The 15,277-nt window shown below is 39.2% G+C and overlaps 1 protein-coding gene across 1 annotated transcript in view; it reads right to left on the bottom strand.

Annotated features, from left to right (window-relative positions):
* The window catches only part of LOC123747842 (uncharacterized), an 11,835-nt gene extending 10,864 nt beyond the window's left edge, over nt 1-971 (bottom strand). The window contains exon 1 of the mRNA XM_045730045.2: nt 901-971. The gene's annotated coding sequence lies outside the window, so the exon portion shown is untranslated. The remainder of the gene's footprint in view (nt 1-900) is intronic.
* Between the last annotated feature and the right edge of the window lie 14,306 nt (nt 972-15,277).

The raw sequence follows: 15,277 nt of genomic DNA, 5'->3' as shown, positions 1-15,277 counted from the left end.
TCGTTGGAAGACAGAAGATTTAGGGGGGACATGATCACCACATTCAAGATTCTCAAGGGAATCGACAGGGTTGATAAAGACAGGCTGTTTAACACAAGGGGCACACGCACTAGGGGGACACAGGTGGAAACTGAGTGCCCAAATGAGCCACAGAGATATTAGAAAGAACTTTTTTAGTGTCAGAGTGGTTGACAAATGGAATGCATTTGGAAGCAATGTGGTGGAGGCTGACTCCATACACAGTTTCAAGTAGATATGATAGAGCCCAATAGGCTCAGGAACCTGTACACCTGTTGATTGACAGTTGAGAGGCGGGACCAAAGAGCCAGAGCTCAACCCCCGCAAGCACAACTAGGTGAGTACACACACACACACACACACAGTACCCTCGTAGGGCCCTTAGGGGCCTCGTAGCCTGGTGGATAGCGCGCAGGATTCGTAATTCTGTGGCGCGGGTTCGATTCCCGCACGAGGCAGAAACAAATGGGCAAAGTTTCTTTCACCCTGAATGCCCCTGTTACCTAGCAGTAAATAGGTACCTGGGAGTTAGTCAACTGTCACGGGCTGCTTCCTGGGGGGTGTGTGTGTGTGTGGTGTGGGAAAAAAAAAAATAGTAGTTAGTAAACAGTTGATTGACAGTTGAGAGGCGGGTCAAAAGAGCAAAAGCTCAACCCCCGTAAAAACACAACTAGTAAACACACACGCACACACACACACATACACACACACACACACACACTATTACACGACGGACTAACCTGCAAACTCCTGCTCAGGAAAACACCAACAATAGACTATGGAGGACCACCTTCCAGTAGATGATGCTAGGTGCCCCAGTGGATAGTACTGGAGGAGTCAAGAAGCTTAACGGGTCAGTGTCAAACCAATAACAACCGGTACCTGTGGTGTGGAGGAGGTTCCCGGTACACTGAGGATGGAGATGGTGGGTACTGGTGATAGTGGACCCTGATAATACTGGCTACCCACATCGAGTAATGCTGTGCTCGATTTATCATCGCTGATAAGATGTGGATTGATAACCGGTGAACTCCACACGAACAGAGAAGTCTGAGTGAGCTGGAGCGGCCAGGCTGCAATGTGGGAGGACGGGGCTGTATGCTAACCTATTTGTGTCTGCAGGATTGAGCATTGACTCTTGGATCCCGCCCTTCGAGTCATCGGTTGTTGACTCCTGTCCCATTTCCCTATCATACCTAGTTTTATTTCCCTATCGCCGTTTTCAGTAATTCGCATTTTTTCGGTATAAAACATCTAAATTTGAAAATGAAAATGGATGCAAAGAGTCAGAATTCGGTTCAAAAATCACGCTCAAGAGTCAATTTTCCGACATTTGAGATATTTTGAAAACTGCAGGGGGGGTTTGGGCAAAATATGAGCCATCGCTGGTTTTAGTAATTAACATATTTTCGATATAAAAATCGTAATTTGAAAATGAAAATAGGTGCAAAGAGTCAGAATTCGGCTAAAAAAATCACGTTCAGGAGTCAAATTTCTGACATATGAGATACTTTGAAAACTGCAGGGGGGTTTGGGCAAAATATGACCCATCGCCGTTTTCAATAATTAGCATATTTTCGGTATAAAAGATCGTAATTTGAAAATGAAAATAGGTGCAAAGAGTCAGAATTCGGCTCAAAAATCACGCTCAAGAGTCAATTTTCCGATATTTGAAATATTTTGAAAACTGCCGGGGGATTTGGGCAAAAAATGACCCATCGCTGTTTTTAGTAATTAACATATTTTCGGTATAAAAATCGTAATTTGAAAATGAAAATGGGTGCAAAGAGTCAGAATTCGGCTCAAAAGTCACGCTCATGAGTCAAATTTCCGACATATGAGATATTTTGAAAACCGCAAGGGGGTTTGGGCAAAATATGACCCATGGCCGTTTTCAGTAATTAGAATATTTAATGTTTAAAAGATCGTAGTTTGAAAATGAAAATAATTGCAATGAATCATAATTCGGCTCAAAAATCACGCTCAGGAGTCAAATTTCCAACATTTCCAACATATTATACAAATAAGTGTAATACACTCTATAGTAAATCACTTCTTTTCTTCACCTTAAAAGTACGAAAATGAGTTTTGGAGAACTCCTATTTCAATTAAGCCCTGATGCTAAGAAAATAGTTAGAGGGATAGAAGCCCTAAACCAGAAAATAATAAATACAGAATATGCGGTCATATTCAATGAAACATATATATATATATATATATATATATATATATATATATATATATATATATATATGTCGTACCTAGTAGCCAGAACTCACTTTTTGGCCTACTATTCAAGGCCCGATTTGCCTAATAAGCCAAGTTTTCCTGAATTAATATATTTACTATAATTTTTTTCTTATGAAATGATAAAGCAACCCTTTTCTCTATGTATGAGGTCAATTTTTTTTTATTGGAGTTAAAATTAACGTAGATATATGACCGAACCTAACCAACCCTACCTAACCTAACCTAACCTATATTTATAGGTAAGGTTAGGTTAGGTAGCCAAAAAAAGCTAGGTTAGGTTAGGTTAGGTAGGTTAGGTAGACGAAAAAACATTAATTCATGAAAACTTGGCTTATTAGGCAAATCGGGCCTTGAATAGTAGGCTGAGAAGTGCGTTCTGGCTATTAGGTACGACATATATATATATATATATATATATATATATATATATATATATATATATATATATATATATATATATATATATATATATATATATATATATATATATATATATATATATATATATATATATATATTATTAAATATGACCGAAAAAGTATGATTAATAATTCTAACACGAATTTTCTCGATGCTTCTTATACTTCTTTTCACTGTTGATGGTAACTGAAAGATCAATTCTCCAAAATTCATTTTTATTTCTAGTCTGACGCGACACTTTAACGCGTTTCGTAAAACTTATTACATTTTCAAAGACTTTAGTTTACACACACACAACTAAACTGAACAGAGTTTAAACAGCTTCGATTTTATACCTGCATTTGGGTGAGGTGATGTCTTACAACAGTTCTGGATGAGGTGAAAACAAACTTTCAACACAAGACAGAACACAAAACAATGGGTATAATATTTTGTAGGATAAAGGGAAGAATGGAAGTAACTGTAATGGGCCTATTGGCCCATATTTCTTGATGCTTCTATAATGGTGCGGAGTCTTGAAGTGGGTAGAATATTGTTGTGCATTAATTGGTTGTAAAAAGAAGTTCCTGTAAAATAGTCTAATAGTGGGTACAGGTGTTGTGTTAGTTGTCTCTTTTCCACAGCTCAAAAAACGGAGGAAACTGTCCTGAAAGATATTGTTAATAGAAACGTTATCCCTAAAGACAAAAATCAGAAGATACAATTGACGATCTACTATAAAACCAAGAAAACGGCCAACCTACTCATGAGAAACTCTCCAGACACAATGCAGAACGCTTTAAAAGAGACCAATGTCGTCTATGCCTTCAAATGCCCTCTTGGGGACTGTAAGCCTCAAAGAATTCAGTATATAGGCAAGACAACAACATCTCTTTCCAGTCGATTAACGATGCATAAGCAACAGGGCTCCATTGAGGAACATATAATCTCTTCCCACAACCAGACCATAACCAGAGAAGTCTTAACAAAAAACAGGGAAATCATCGATAAATACAGCGATAGCAGGCGGCTAGATATCTGTGAGGCACTACACATTGAGAAGTCGACACCAGCAATCAACAGCCAATTAATGCACAACTATATTCTACCCACTTTAAGACTCCGAACCAATATAGAAGCAACACGAAATATGGGCCAATAGGCCCTTTGAAGTTACTTCCATTCTTCCCTTTAACTTACAAAATATTATACCCATTGTTTCGTGTTCTGTCTTGTGTTGAAAGTTTGTTTTCACCTCATCCAAAACTGTTGTAACATATCACCTCACCCAAATGCAGGTATAAAATCCAAGATGTTTAAGCTCTGTTCAGATATAGTTGTGTCTGTGTAAACTAAAGTGTTTGAAAATGTAATAAGTTTTACGGAACGCGCTCAAGTGTCGCGTCAGACTAGAAATAAAAATGAATTTTGGAGAATTGATTTTTCAGTTACCATCAACAGTGAAGAAAAATATAAGAAACATTGAGAAAATTCGTGTTAGAATTATTAATCTTACTTTTTCGATCATATTTAATAATATATGTCTACAGGAAAGACTGCTACCAATATATATATATATATATATATATATATATATATATATATATATATATATATATATATGTCGTACCTAGTAGCCAGAACGCACTTCTCTGCCTACTATGCAAGGCCAGATTTGCCTAATAAGGGAAGTTTTCATGAATTAATTGTTTTTCGACTACCTAACCTACCTAACCTAACCTAACCTAACTTTTTCGGCTACCTAACCTAACCTAACCTATAAAGATAGGTTAGGTTAGGTTAGGTAGGGTTGGTTAGGTTCGGTCATATATCAACGTTAATTTTAACTCCAATAAAAAAAAATTGACCTCATACATAATGAAATGGGTAGCTTTATCATTTCATAAGAAAAAAATAAGAGAAAATATATTAATTCAGGAAAACTTGGCTTATTAGGCAAATCGGGCCTTGCATAGTAGGCCGAGAAGTGCGTTCTGGCTATTAGGTACGACATATATATATATATATATATATATATATATATATATATATATATATATATATATATATATATATATATATATATATATATATGTCGTACCTAGCAGCCAGAACGCACTTCTTGGCCTACTATGCAAGGCCCGATTTGCCTAATAAGCCAAGTTTTCATGAATTAATTGTTTTTCGACTACCTAATCTACCTAACCTAATCTAACCTAACTTTTTCGGCTACCTAACCTAACCTATAAAGATAGGTTAGGTTAGGTTAGGTTAGGTAGGGTTGGTTAGGTTCGGTCATATATCTACGTTAATTTTAACTCCAATAAAAAAAATTGACCTCATACATAATGAAATGGGTAGCTTTATCATTTCATAAGAAAAAAATGAGAGAAAATATATTAATTCAGGAAAACTTGGCTTATTAGGCAAATCGGACCATGCATACTAGGCAGAGAAGTGCGTTCTGGCTACTAGGTACGACATATATATATATATATATATATATATATATATATGTCGTACCTAATAGCCAGAACGCACTTCTCAGCCTACTATTCAAGGCCCGATTTGCATAATAAGCCAAGTTTTCATGAATTAATGTTTTTTCGTCTACCTAACCTACCTAACCTAACCTAACCTAGCTTTTTTTGGCTACCTAACCTAACCCTACCTATAAATATAGGTTAGGTTAGGTTAGGTAGGGTTGGTTAGGTTCGGTCATATATCTACGTTAATTTTAACTCCAATAAAAAAAAATTGACCTCATACATAGAGAAAAGGGTTGCTTTATCATTCCATAAGAAAAAAATTATAGTAAATATATTAATTCAGGAAAACTTGGCTTATTAGGCAAATCGGGCCTTGAATAGTAGGCTGAGAAGTGAGTTCTGGCTACTAGGTACGACATATATATATATATATATATATATATATATATATATATATATGTCGTACCTAGTAGCCAGAACGCACTTCTCATCCTACTATGCAAGGCCCGATTTGCATAATAAGCCAAGTTTTCATGAATTAATTGTTTTTCGACTACCTAACCTACATAACCTAACCTAACCTAACTTTTTCGGCTACCTAACCTAACCTACCCTATAAAGATAGGTTAGGTTAGGTTAGGTAGGGTTGGTTAGGTTCGGTCATATATCTACATTAATTCTAACTCCAATAAAATAAAATTGACCTCACACATAATGAAATAGGTAGCTTTATCATTTCATAAGAAAAAAATTAGAGAAAATATATTAAGTCATGAAAACTTGGCTTATTAGGCAAATCGGGCCTTGCATAATAGGCTGAGAAATGCGTTCTGGCTACTAGGTACGACATATATATATATATATATATATATATATATATATATATATATATATATATATATATATATATATATATATATATATATATATATATATATATATATGTCGTACCTAGTAGCCAGAACTCACTTTTTGGCCTACTATTCAAGGCCCGATTTGCCTAATAAGCCAAGTTTTCCTGAATTAATATATTTTTTCTAATTTTTTTCTTATGAAATGATAAAGCTACCCATTTCATTATGTATGAGGTCAATTTTTTTTTATTGGAGTTAAAATTAACGTAGATATATGACCGAACCTAACCAACCCTACCTAACCTAACCTAACCTATCTTTATAGGTTAGGTTTGGTTAGGTAGCCGAAAAAGTTAGGTTAGGTTAGGTTAGGTAGGTTAGGTAGTCGAAAAACAATTAATTCATGAAAACTTGGCTTACTAGGCAAATTTGGCCTTGCATAGTAGGCTGAGAAGTGAGTTCTGGCTACTAGGTACGACATATATATATATATATATATATATATATATATATATATATATATATATATATATATATATATATATATATATATATATATATATACATACATATCAACAAAGACAAACTGCCTGTGCCAACGGAGCCTAATAACGCAGCTATCCGCAATGGCTCTTGCACTACAAGCGACTGACGAACGGAACGAGGCATTACTCTCAATTATCTCCGCCCATGGGTAGATTAATCAGCTTGAAATCCAATCAACAACTTTTTCATGGAAAATGGAAAAAGCCCACTCTGCCATTTGTAGCACGAAGCTTTCATTTATCCTCTAACGAATCCTGGACCCCAGAACCATTTCAAAGTCTTGACTGTCAACAGTAATGCCTCGGTTAATTCCCTGACGTTACAGCACTGACATTTGTATTTCAGCTCAGCAAAAGTCCAAATATTGTGTTTGTTATTTAACTGAAGGATTAAATTTTGCTTTACATCTCGTAACTTTGAATCTATGTGACTATCAGAAAAAAAAAAAAATAATACTTATTTATGGATTTTATTTGTATACAATTTCTGTTGACCAAACCACACACCAGAGATGGAGAGGCGACGACGTTTCGGTCCGTCCTGTACTATAATATAGTCATTTGGTCTATGACGGACCGAAACGTCTTCGTTTCTCCACATTCTGGTGTGTGATTTGGTCATCATATCTTCTGCAACGTTATTGTGACTCAAGCGTCTATTCAGCCTCTTTTATCAGTCACAACAAATGTTTATTTTGTTCATAATTTTTAGTTCTTGTTTGTTCACAATTATAATTTTGTAATCAATATTTAACCTCCGTTCAATATAGACTTGATATATATTTTATTGGTAGTGTGTAAAATATCGAATTGTTATTGCGAAATATTTGAGGCGTGTTATGAAAATATTTTGAAGAAGAATTTTGATTCCAGCGATAACACTGAAAAATAAAAGCGGATGAATCAGTATAACAAAAGGTACATTACTTGATTGCAAGTTCTTTAAACCCATAATAGGAAAGGAAATCATGGATACTAATTAGATGTTTATCAAATTTGCTCTGGAATAGGACTGTAGACTTATTTAACAGATATCCGGATGCCATAATTGGCAATGGGTTGCTGTATTGTTTCAAGCGTAGGTTATACAAATATAAGAGGGGAGTAAATAGGCGTTGTCTCGCATGGGTCAAGAGTTCATTTGTCAATTCGCGTCTCTCCATGTCCACAAATCCCCAGGCATTCTGTACACATGTAGGCTAGTTTGTCCCTAGTGGTCTCTTGACAGTCGTAATCCTCTGCAATTTTAATTTTGCATATTGTAAACATATTGTCTGAATCTCTGGTTCTTTTACGCCCTCCGTCCCTCTTAATATAATCCAAGCTGCCATCTTCCATAGAGTTTAGAGGTGTGTGAGCCACAGTGGCTCTATTGTGGCTCATAATCTTGGCCCTGTATTGTATTCCCGGCTCCCTCACAATCAGCCTTGATGATTGGCTGGCTGCAGGCCCCTTGACTTCCTGCATCCTGGCCATCTGTATCTTGTGTTTAATTAATGTAAGGAGTTCTCTCTCTCTCTCTCTCTCTTTCTCTCTCTCTCTCTCTCTCTCTCTCTCTCTCTCTCTCTCTCTCTCTCTCTCTCTCTCTCTCTCTCTCTCTCTCTCTCTCTCTCTCTCTCTCTCTCTCTCTCTCTCTCTCTCTCTCTCTCTCTCTCTCTCTCTCGCTCTCTCTCTCTCTCTCTCTCTCTCTCTCTCTCTCTCTCTCTCTCTCTCTCTCTCTCTCTCTCTCTCTCTCTCTCTCTCTCTCTCTCTCTCTCTCTCTCGCAGCTCTCTGAGTCAATAACTCTAAACTCACTGATTACCAGATTCTTGTCTTATTTAATCTGGTGTATATAACTAAGATCGATAATAATTATCAAGCTACAAATCATCATTTAATATCAGGTTCCTTGCGGTCCACACCTCTCAAGAGAATAAAGCAGCAGCAAACACGAAATAATAAAACATCCAATTCTCTGCATGTAAAATATTTGTTCAGTTAAGCGTGTTTAAGAAACACCAAAATATATCTAGTATTTATTGCGGATAATGAATGATATCAACGATTTACTGTCATATCACTAAACAGGGCAGGTGAATACGGGGAAATTTATTTGATGACTAATCCATTGGAATTTTTCTGTGAGCAACAACAGGTAAAATTTGCATAATCAATATTATTATAACATTTCATATTATTTGAGAATTTGAACGATGTAATTTTCTCCCATTGACTCCCACGGTTGCTACCATTCTCCCATAGTACCTTCAAGCCACCCATGCATAGGGCAGAGACCTACCCTTCCATATAGTCTATGGATTTTACCGTGAACTTCCCTCCCACATGATCTATGGTGTCTGCTAAAACCATCCCGTCCCCCTTAAGTCATTGGTTAATAGTCTCATAGTTCTGATATAGCCTCCAGTTCCTGACACAGACATCAGATCTCGGTTTGTCGTGATGTGGAGGATCTTCCAGGATCTGGAGGTTAGGACAGGATGTTATTCCAGTGACCGGATGCTGACACAGCTTCCAGACCTTGGCTGATAGCCTCCAGTCAACTGATATATAACCTCCAGATCCTATAACAGCCCTGAGATTTTTACTTAACCTTCGAATAGCTCATTTAGTTTAATAAGTAGGTAATTATGTGTATGTATATTTATATATTTATATGTATAGTTATGTATGTATATGTATGTATATTCTATTGATTTATGTGTGGAATTTTGCTTGATTTTAGGCATAATAATATGATATAATTTTCTGATGGTTAATTCTTCACCAGAATCTGCAAAGCTGTTCAGGAAATGGAGCTGTAACCGACTCACAGACTTACTGTTTATTGGACTCACAGACTTTAGGACTCTCAGACTCATTGACTCACAGACTCTAGGACTCACAGACTCATTGACTCACAGACTCATTGACTCACAGACTCACTGTTTCTAGGACTCACATACTCACAGACTCTAGGATTGTAAAACTCACAGACTCTATGACTCATAGACTCACAGACTCGCTGTGAGTCTATGAGTCGCATATTATCAACTCTACGAAAAAGAGAACGAACCAAATTAACTTACAGTAGACGCAAAAATTCTTGATCTATTAACATAAATGCTAGAAAAATATCCTAAAATTGAATATATAAAGTTGCAATTTTTTAATTAGCTGTCTTTATGAAAAATATAAAATAATAATAATTTATATTCACATATATCAGCGAAAAAATCCATTACATTAACATAGCTTTTTGCTATGTGACGTTTAAATGAGATATTTCTGAATAGATTTGAGTTTGGAATATTGCTGACGTATTTTGTCGTATAAATCTGCAAACGTCACGGGCATCCCAGCCATAAATACCACTAGGCCAGTACGACTGTATAGCAGTGGTCTCTACGGCAACAATCTTGCTTCTTGCAGAGTCGGCGTTCGATTCCCGATGCTTCAAGTGGTTGCATGGGCAGCATTACTTCACCCCGTCCTCATATCCCAGCTCCTTGACCTCATTTCCCAGCTTTTGGACCTCATATCCTAGCTCCTGGACCTCATATCATTTCTAAGTGACTCTGGCTTTATTCACATATCCCAGCTCCTAGACCTCATATTTCAGCTCTTTGATCTCATATCCCAGCTCCTTGACCCTATATCCCAGCTTCTGGACCTCATATCCCAACTCCTTGACCTTATATACCTTCTAAGTGACTATGGCTTTCTCCTCAAAGCCCAGCTCCTAGACCTCATATAACAGCTCCCTGACCTCATATCCCATCTCCTGGACCTCATATTCCTTCTATGTGAATCTGGCTTTCTCCTCATATCCCAGCTTTTGCACCTCATATCCAAGCTCCCTGACCTCATATCTCATCTACTGGAACTCATATCCCAGCTCCTGGACCTCATATCCCAGCTCCCTGACCTCATATCCCAGCTACTGGAACTCATATTCCAGCTCTTGGACATCATATCCCAGCTCCTGGATCTCACATCGCAGCTCCCTGACCTCATATCCCAGCTCCCTGACCTCACATCCCAGCTCCTGGTTCTCATATCCCAGCTCCTGGTCCTCGTATCCCAACTCCTTGACCTCATATTCCAGCTACTGGAAATCATATCCCAGCTCCTGGACCTCATATCCCAGATACTAGACCTCACATCCCAGCCCCTGGACCTCATATCCCAGTTACTGGACCTCATATTCCAGCTCTTGGACCTCATATCCCAGCTCCTGGACCTCATATCCCAGATACTGGACCTCACATCCCAGCTCCTGAACCTCATATCTCATATCCCAGATACTGGACCTCATATCCCAGCTCCCTGACATCATATCCCAGCTCCTGGACCTCATATCCCAGCTCCTAGACCTCATATCCCGGCTCCTGGACCTCATATCCCAGCTCCCTGACCTCATATCCCAGCTCCTGGACCTCATATCCCAGCTACTGGACCTCATACCCCGGCTCCTGGACCTCAGATCCCAGATCCTGGACCTTATCCCTTCTAAGTGACTCTGGCTTTCTCCTCTTAATTACCTTACCTTGGAAGGGATATAAGGGTGAAGGTTTGGCTACGGTACAAGTTAGAGCAGCGTCAGAGCTCTATGTAGAGCTCTGACGCTCAGAGCTAGATATATAGCTATATAGAGCTCAGATCCATATGGAGCTGAGCTCAGTTTCTTTTCTTCATGTTTTTGGTCGTTAATTCACGATTCACATTACATATCGTCAGTTTATATCGTAAGTTGCCTTGATTCACCAAGAACTTACGAGTTCGCTTATGAAATAAATGGATGCTTAGTTTGTATTTATTACACATTTTACGAGCTCCGAAACCGCCCCGAAGTGGACACGTAGGAGTTACAGATCTCGTAAGCTAACACGTAAGAGTTACAGATCTCGTAAGCGAACACGTAAGAGGTGCACATCTCGTAAGCTAACACGTAAGAGTTACAGATCTCGTAAGCTAACACGTAAGAGGTGCACATCTCGTAAGCTGGCACGTCTAAGTGCTGGGAGAGTCCTGGCCGAGGGCTCATAAATAAAGGCATCATCAGCTTCCAGGAGGCCGAGCTCGAACAATAGAGATAACAAGCCTTATCAGCAGCATCCGAAGAGAATGAGAGGCACGTGCTGCACTGCAACTCGCTTACTCGGCCGAGACGGCACTGGGAAACACGCCGGATAGACGGGTCAGAGGTCGAGACGGTAGCCAGGAAGATCAACCTGAGAGAACATCAAATGGACAGATGACGGGAACGAGGTGGAAGAACCGGAGATAAGAGGGGAGATATATGTTGATATGTGTTCGAGACAAAATCGAATCAAAGTATGATATATTATCACACACACACGCTCACACACACACACACACACACACACACACACACACACACACACACACACACACACACACACACACACACACACACACACACACACACACACACACACACACACACACACACACTCACACACACCCACACACACACACACACACACACATGCATACACACACACATACACACACACACACACATACACACACACACACACACACGCACACACAGACACACTGGTGTCAGGCCAGTCTGGCCTGACTAACTGATAAGGTTAGCCAGGTCAGTCAAACCACAGTTCAAACCACAGTCAGTCAGTTCTTGGGTGAGAAATGTTTGGGGCCTCGCGGCTGAGTGGACAGCGCTCGGGGGTCGTAGTCCTAAGAGCCCGGGTTCGATTCCCGGACGAGGCAGAAACAAATGGGTAGAGTTTATTTCACACAGATTACTCCTGTTCACCTAGAAGTAAATAGGTACCTGGGAGTTAGACGGCTGCTACGGGCTGCTTCCTGGGGATGTGTGCGCTTGTGTTTGAGAGAAACATATGTAGTAGACATAGAGGAAAAATATTGGTTAGAAAGGCGGGGGTCCAAGAGCTAATAGTTCGATTCTGCGGATACAAATAATAAATACACCTTATTCAAAATACTTTCGTTATATGACAAAGAGTGCTGGGAAGACGGGACACCACGAGCGTAACTCTCATCCTGTAACTACACTTAGGTAATTACACACACACACACACATACACACACACACACACACACACACACACACACACACACACACACACACACACACACACACACACACACACACACACACACACACACACACACACACACACACACACACACACACACACACACACACACACACATAGTGTCAGAGTGGTTGACAAATGGAATGCATTAGGAAGTGATGTGGTGGAGGCTGACTCCATACACAGCTTCAAGTGTAGATATGATAGAGCCCAATAGGCTCAGGAACCTATACACCTGTTGATTGACGGTTGAGAGGCGGGACCAAAGAGCCAGAGCTCAACCCCCGCAAACACAACTAGGTGAGTACACACACGCACACACACATACAGTAGTTTCAAAGCGTTATATGACAAAGAGTGCTGGGAAGACGGGACACCACGAGCGTAGCTCTCATCCTGTAACTACATTTTGGTAATTACACTTAGGTAATTACAGAGCAGACTGCATTTTCTTGAACTGTCAGAAAGCCTTTGACACAGTACCTCACAAAAGGCTGTTACAAAAGTTGGAGCAGCAGGCAGGAGTAAAAGGTAAGGTGCTCCAGTGGATAAGGGAGTATCTAAGCAATAGGAAACAGCGAGTAACGGTGAGGGGGAGGCATCAGAGTGGCGAGATGTCACCAGCGGGGTTCCACAGGGCTCTGTACTCGGACCCATCCTGTTTCTAGTATATGTAAACGACCTTTCAGAGGTCATAGACTCATTCCTCTCAATGTTTGCTGATGATGCAAAAATTATGAGAAGAATAAAAATAGATGAAGATAGACAGAGAATACAGGACGACCTGGACAAACTGGAGGAATGGTCTAGAAAATGGCTGCTAAAGTTCAACTCAGGAAAATGTAAAGTAATGAAATTAAGCGAAGGGAGCAGAAGGCTGAACACAAAGTACCATCTGGGAGGTTAAATTCTTCAAGAGTCAAATAGAGAGAAAGATCTGGGGGGGTTGATATCACACCGAACCTGTCCCCAGAGGCCCACATCAAAAGAATATCATCAGCGGCATATGCTAGACTGGCCAATATAAGAACTGCCTTTAGAAACTTGTGTAAGGAATCGGTCAGGACGTTGTATACCACTTATGTAAGATCAATCCTGGAGTATGCAGCTCCAGCCTGGAGTCCATTCCTAGTTAAATACAACGAGGTTAGAGAAGATTCAGAGGTATGCCACCAGACTGGTCCCGGAACTGAGAGGAATGAGCTACGAGGAAAGGCTAAGGGAGCTGAGCCTCACAACCCTGGAAAACAGAAGAGTAAGGGGAGGCATGATAACCACCTACAAAATTCTCAGGGGAATTGACAGGGTGGACAAAGACAAACTCTTTACCACGGGTGGAACACGAACAAGGGGACACAGGTGGAAGCTTAGTACCCAGATGAGCCACAGAGACGTTAGAAAGAATTTTTTCAGTTTCAGTGTAGTTAACAAATGGAATACATTAAGTAGTGTTGTGGTGGAGGCTGACTCCATACACAGTTTCAAATATAGATATGATAGAGCCCAGTAGGCTCAGGAATCTGTACACCAGTTCATTGACAGTTGAAAGGCGGGACCAAAGAGCCAGAGCTTAACCCCCGCAAACACAACTAGGTGAGTACTAGGTGAGTACAGAGTTTAACAAATTGATATTATAGATTGGCTTCACCATTCTTACCTCTTTTTGTTCGAAGCTTTCTTTTTACATTTAAGGTTAAGCACTGAGAGCAATAATCACTTCTCAGTTACATGTAAAGATGCCACAATTGAAAGATGAGATAATTAGCTAAATTAATTCATAGCTCAAATGTGGTACATATAAAGCTATATGTATTATAAACAAAAACTATATATACAAATTCTGTGTAATAATGTGTGCGAAAGTGACAAATAAAATTTAGTCAGGAAAGCTGGAAAGAGCAAAAATAGGACATAAATTGGTAAAAGAAATGCTAAGGGGGGAAGAAATGGGAGTTGGGGTAGTTATTTGCAGTGAATTAATTTCCCCGGAGATGGTGCGGGAGAAATGTGTTAGTGGGGCGTGTGATGTAGGGAGCCAGCGGGGGTAGTGTGTTGAGGTCGCTCTTCCTCGAGCATCCCATACTCCAATATGTGAAGGACACCAAACAAAATAACATTCTCTAATTCAGAAACTTTATTCGTCACAGTTCTTACAGTTCATCACAATAATGGCTGGACTAAAGAGGTCATCTTTGTGGTGTTGAATAATTCAACAGATTCATATATACTCTTAACCCGCCAAACACACACCGAAACTACGACGTTGGTACAACGTTCGAACAAGTTTTAACACTTCCTAACTAGTTATAACAACCAATAGAGCAAGTTGTAACAACGTTCTAATACGTCATAAACACGTTAAGCCAAAATGTAACAACTTTATTACAAGTTGTAACATAATTATCTGTTATTAAGAGCGTGGCAACAACTTTATTACAAGTTGTAACAAGCGGAAAATAGAGACAGTTTCGGTTTGTGTTTCCAGGGTGGTTGTTCTGCATTGTGTATAGTGAGTAAATTAGAAAGTACAATGTTATTTGTATTGTTCAATATTGAACAGATAACTATAATTATAACAGATAATTATAATAACATATCATGACAATATTAAGAGCGTGGCAACAAAACTTTCTTC

The sequence above is a fragment of the Procambarus clarkii genome, chromosome 22 (assembly GCF_040958095.1).
Source record: "Procambarus clarkii isolate CNS0578487 chromosome 22, FALCON_Pclarkii_2.0, whole genome shotgun sequence".
NCBI classification, from domain to species: Eukaryota; Metazoa; Arthropoda; class Malacostraca; order Decapoda; family Cambaridae; genus Procambarus; species Procambarus clarkii.
Note: the sequence above shows the minus strand (reverse complement) of the source record. Positions and strands in the feature narration are given on the sequence as shown.